This window comes from Nerophis lumbriciformis, linkage group LG05 (assembly GCF_033978685.3).
Source record: "Nerophis lumbriciformis linkage group LG05, RoL_Nlum_v2.1, whole genome shotgun sequence".
NCBI lineage: Eukaryota > Metazoa > Chordata > Actinopteri > Syngnathiformes > Syngnathidae > Nerophis > Nerophis lumbriciformis.
The window spans coordinates 23,765,225-23,771,409 of record NC_084552.2 but is presented as its reverse complement, the minus strand read 5'-3'; positions in this window follow the sequence as shown (position 1 = coordinate 23,771,409).

Here is a 6,185-nt window from a genome sequence, read left to right as displayed (position 1 = left end):
ATAGCTCTTGTCTTAAAGTAGGTGTACTGTCACGACCTGTCACATCACACTGTGACTTATTTTGAGTTTTTTTTGGTGTTTTCCTGTGTGTAGCTCCTATTTTGGTGTTGATTGTCATGTCATGTACAGATGTACTTTGTGGACACCGTCTGCTCCACATGCTGTAAGTCTTTGCTGTCGTCCAGCATTCTGTTTTTGTTTACTTTGCAGCCAGTTCAGTTTTAGCTTCGTTTTGCATAGCCATCCCTAAGCTTCAATGTATTTTCTGAGCGGAACTCGCCTTTTGTTTATTTTTGCTTAAGCGTTAGATACCTTTTTACCTGCAAACCATCGTCATCCTTCCCGACATCTACAAAGAATGCTACCTGCTGCCACCTATTGATATGGGAGAGTATTACACGGTTACTCTGCCGCGCTCTGGACACCACAGACACTCAACAACGGCACATAATTTGCAGACTATAATTACTGTATGTATATATATATATATATATATATATATATATATATATATATATATATATATATACTGTAAATAACTACACACCGGAGCTCTTGTAAAAAGAGCTCAGCAGCGCATGCACTTTTTGCGTCGGATGAAAAGAGCACAGCTCCCTTCTCCCATTCTCACCACGTTCTACAGAGGCACTATAGAGAGCCTGCTGACCAACAGCATCTCTGTCTAGACTGGAGCCTGCAATGCCTCAGACTGGAAGTCTCTCTAGAGAGTGGTGAGGACGACGGAAAAGATCATCAGGACTCCTCTTCCTCCTATCCAAGAGATCGCAAAAAGCCGCTGCCTGACCAGGGCTCAGAAAATCTGCAAAGACTCCTCCCACCCCCACCAAGGACTGTTTTCACTGCTGGACTCTAGAAAGAGGTTCCGCAGCCTCCGAAGCAGAACCTCCAGGTTCTGTAACAGCTTCTTCCCTCAGGCCGTAAGACTCTTGAACGCATCATAATTAAATTAAATCATCTCCTCAACTCCCCCCAAAATGGATTAACTCGCTGGAATAAAAAAGACAATATAACATACATCCATAAACGTGGACGCATGTGAAAAAGTGCAATATATTTATCTGTACAAAAACCTATTTATTTATTTATATATGCACCTTATTGCTTTTTTATCCTGCACTACCATGAGCTTATGTAACGAAATTTCGTTCTTATCTGTACTGTAAAGTTCAAATTTGAATGACAATGAAAAGGAAGTCTAAGTCTAAGTCTACTGGTTTGCAAAAAATATTTTTAACCCAAATAGGTGAAATTAGATAATCTCCCACGGCACACCAGACTGTATCTCACGGCACACTAGTGTGCCGCGGCACAGTGGTTGAAAAACACTGAGTTAGATGATAGATCAGTGGTTCTTAACCTGGGTTCGGTGAGTCGGCCTCAGGGGTTCGACAGAGCCTCCGCCGCGGAGGTCAAGACACACCCGACTCATCGTGTAAACAAAAACGCCTGTCGGCGTATTATGGATACCCCCAAACAATGATCCCTCTAATTTTCCATATGTGCAAACACAAAAACTCCTTGAGCATTCAGTGGAGCACATGTGAGCGACGTCAAACGTGCACATGCACTGTGGTTACACCTGCAGCACACCTGTCCCAAACCTGACTAAATAACAAGTTCAATGTTTTATTATTGTAATCAAATGACAGCAGTCATTTCCATGTGATTATTTTCTAATATAAGTGTTTTGGCCCATTTACACTGACTATAACATATTGCTTTTCATGAGCTGTGTACTAGTATTATATGTCTGGGCGGGGGTCCTGTTTTGGAAATAATGTGTACCCCTTTCAGATATCGCATTTAGTTCCCACTAAACCCACTCCTCTTCCTCCTATCCAGGAGATCGCAAAAAGCCGCTGCCTGACCAGGGCTCAGAAAATCTGCAAAGACTCCTCCCACCCCCACCAAGGACTGTTTTCACTGCTGGACTCTAGAAAGAGGTTCTGCAGCCTCCGAAGCAGAACCTCCAGGTTTTGTAACAGCTTCTTCCCTCAGGCCGTAAGACTCTTGAACGCATCATAATTAAATTATCCCCTCAACTCCCCCCAAAATGGATTAACTCGCTGGAATAAAAAAGACAATATAACATACATCCATAAACGTGGACGCATGTGAAAAAGTGCAATATATTTATCTGTACAGTAATCTATTTATTTATTTATATATATTTATTTATTTTTATATATATTGTTAAGGTGTTTGAGCTTCGTGGAGTTCTTTGTGCGTGCACATAAATGACACTTTTATCGAGTCTGTTCAACGTCCTCTGGCACGAGGAGACTTTATTATTCTTCTTCTCGAACATAACACACAACACCAGCTCCAGAGCGCCCCAAGTGGGGAACATGCGCTATAACAGCCAACCACTACAACAGTACTACACAGAGTAAGAGCGCAGATCAATCTCAACACCCCCACTCGCTATTAGCTCACTGTGTTAAACCAATTTGTAAACAACATTTCAAGAACATCCCTCACCATCCTGTTTTGCCAAACATATTCTGTGAAAAACATTTCAACTTCTGTTTAGTAGCTGGTTTTGTCAGGATATCAGCAACCATTTGTTCTGTAGGGCAATATTCCAGTAATACCCTACCAGTAGCAACAATGTCTCTTATGAAATGGTATTTCACATCAATGTGTTTGCATCTTTGTCTGTTAACAGGATTTTTAGTGAGTGCAATCGTACCTTGGTTATCTTCGTACACTTTTGTTTTAACATATTGATAGTTATCAAGTCCTTTTAGTAGCTGTTCAATGTAAAGACACTCCTGTATAGCTGAAGCTAACGAAATGTACTCTGCTTCACAGGTAGAAAGAGCTACTGTTGGTTGTTTTCTTGTCTTCCATGAAATGAATGAACTACCTTCACACAAAGTTGCACAGTAGCCTGATGTGCTACGTCTGTCTGTTTCATTTGATGCCCAACTTGCATCACAGTAAACTGTCAGACCGAGTCTTTCAGTTACATTCTTCTTGAAGTTAAGTCCTTGTTCTGATGTACCTTTTAGGTATCTGAATACATGTTTCACTGTATTCCAATGTTCCATAGTAGGTTCATTAAAGTGTTGGGATAGTTTACTCACAACAAAGCTTATGTCAGGTCGAGTGCATGTGGATAAGTAAATTAAACTTCCCACTGATTCTCTGTACTGTCTTGGTTGTTTCAACTTTTCAGCATTTTCTGCGTAATCAAGTTTTGGTTCACAAGGAGTTTCTCTTGGTTTACAATTTTCCATATCAAACCTTTGTAAAACCTTTTTCACATATCTCTCTTGTGACATTTTGACTAGTCCATTTGTTTGTGCAAAGTCTATTCCTAAGAAATGTTTTAGGATTCCCAAATCCTTCATTTTGAATCTCTGAGTTAACATTCTTTTTACATCCTGCATTGATTTTTCACTTGAAGCAGCTAAAATAAGGTCATCTACCCAAATAATAAGTATTACCTTTTGACCATATTTTTCTCTTGTGTACACACAATGATCTGCTTCATTTTGCACAAAGTCATTTTCACATAAATGGGTGTGTAACACTGTATTCCAGTTTCTGCCCGACTGTTTGAGTCCATACAATGATTTGTTTAGTTTACATACCAGTTTTTCACCAGTGTTAGAGTTTTTCTCGTATCCTTGTGGTTGTTCTAAATAGATTTCACAGTCTATGGGTGCGTGCAGATACGCGGTCTTCACGTCCATCTGATGTAAGATTAGGTCCTCCTGTGCCGCCTTCTGCATGAGAATTCTTACACTTAACATGTCAGCTGTCGGTGAAAACGTCTCTTCGTAATCAGTTCCTACTTTCTGGTCGTATCTTTTGGCAACAAATCTCGCCTTATATTTATTAGATCCATCTGTGTCTGTTTTGAGTGCATAAACCCACTTTGCTTTTAAAGCTCGCTTACCTGGTGGTAAGTCAGTCAACTGGAATGTGTCATTTTCCACTAGTGAGTTCATCTCCTCATCCATGGCGTTTTTCCATTGCATTGACTTGGATGATAACACGGCGTCCTGATAAGTTTCTGGAATGTCACAAACTGCTCGAAAACAGAAATCAACGCATGTTTGTAATCTGTCCAATGAATCATCAGTCCCAAAATCTTGTAAATAAGCTGGCTTTTGTTTTATCCTGAATGGATTCTTTCTGATTTCTGTTTCGGCATTTGCCGCTGACTGTTCCACATCTTCCTGCTCATTTAAATCCTCAGTTTTGTTTTCAGGTTGAACTCTGTCCTCATCCTTCTGGTCACTGTCACAGACTGCATTGTCTCTGTTGCCAATGTCATGTCCTGCGTATGGCTCCAAAGTTTGTGTCTCTCTCTCTACACTTGTTTTGGTTGCGAATCTCACCAATCTGATCTTTTGGACCTTTTCCATTTCTGGATAATATACAAGGAATTAAGGCTGGGCTGTTTTTATCATATCCTATGAAAATGCCCTGCTCACTTTTGGAGTCTAGTTTTCCTTTTTCTTGTTTGTAACTAAAACATGTAGACCCAAACTTTTGCATTTGTGACACATTTGGTACTTTTCCTGTAAGTAACTCATATGCTGTTTTCTTTGTCCGTCTATTGTAACACCTGTTTCTAACATGAGCTGCTGTTTGAATGGCATAGTTCCACAAATAGTTTGGTAGTTTGCTTTCTATCAGTAAGCATCTAGCCATGTCAAACAGTGTTCGCCATTCTCTCTCTGCTGTGCCATTTTGGTGTGGCGAATAAGGCGCTGACGTCTCATGTCTTATTTTGTTCTTTGTTAGTAACATTTGGAACTCTCTGTTTGTAAACTCAGTGCCGTTGTCTGAACGTATACACTTCACATCTCCATAGGGTGCTACATCTGCTAAGAACTTTTCTGTTGCAGCTACTGCATCACTTTTTGACTTAAGAAAATATACTAATACAGCACCTGAATAGTCATCTGTGAAACATTGTGCGTATTTGTGTCCTTCTATGCTCTCAGTTTTCATTGGCCCTGCTAGGTCTGTATGGATTAACTCCAGGGGTTTATTTGCTTTAGCATCTAGCTCCCTATTTCTCGTTTGGGTAAACTTGCCTTTTGTACATATTTCACACATCTGATCTGGCTTAACAACATTTCCCTTAATTACCATACCTTTGACCACAGTTTGGAGTTTGATTACATCATCATAGTTGCAGTGCCCTAGAATCTCGTGCCATGTTTGTACGTCATGACAAACTTTACACTGATCTTCATTTGCACCAACAGTTGGTAGATAATATAGCTTCTCATTTTCGTTTATGTTAAATCTGTTACCATCTTTAGTGATCATGTGGCTCTCTCCTTTCTTGAAAGTTATGGTTGCTCCTCCGTCGGCTGCTCTTGCCACTGAAAAGATGTTGTGGGGATATGAGGGCATGTACAGAGCATTTCGTAGTTGTGCCCTGTGCTGTCGTCCATCGCTGTCCACTAGATGTATCGTTGCTGTTCCTCTTCCTTGGGCCATTCCACTGCATCTTGTCCCATCAGCTAGTTCCACTGACTGAGTCTCTGGTTGAAAAGTGTTGTCAAAGCTTGTAAAGTTATTTACATCATTTACAATGTGGGATGTCGCTCCTGCATCCACCATAATGCCTTTCATCTTTATTTTGGGTGCTGACTCACTTTCTTCTTGTGCCGCTTTGAAGAGGTAATCATTGGATTGTTCATCCGTAACCTTTCTGACATTGTCTCGTTTATCTTTCTTTTTGCATATGGTTTCTTGGTGTGTGTTGCTCTTACAAAAGTTGCACCACACTTTTCGGATACACATTCTTGCTCTGTGTCCTTTTAATCCACATTTGAAACATGTCAGATCTCCATCTTCACTTCTACTTTTAGTGCTGCTGGTGTACTTCTTCTGGATATTTCTATCCTGTTTTGTGAACGTTTTCATCACATTGTCTGTTGGCTCAGCAGTACTAATTTTCTCGGACTCTTCGTAAATACGTAATCTTCTTTTGAAATCTGTAAATGTCACATTGTCTTCATTTTGCGTTACATGTACAGCTAATGGCTTGTAAGAGTCAGGTAGGCCTCCAAGAATCATGGCTATGATCAGACTATCACTGAGAGTCTCACCGGCATCACGAAGTGCTGTAATCAGGTTTTCTGCTCTGATGATGTAGTCCGTAGTTGACTCTCTGTCTGCTTTCCGTAGTT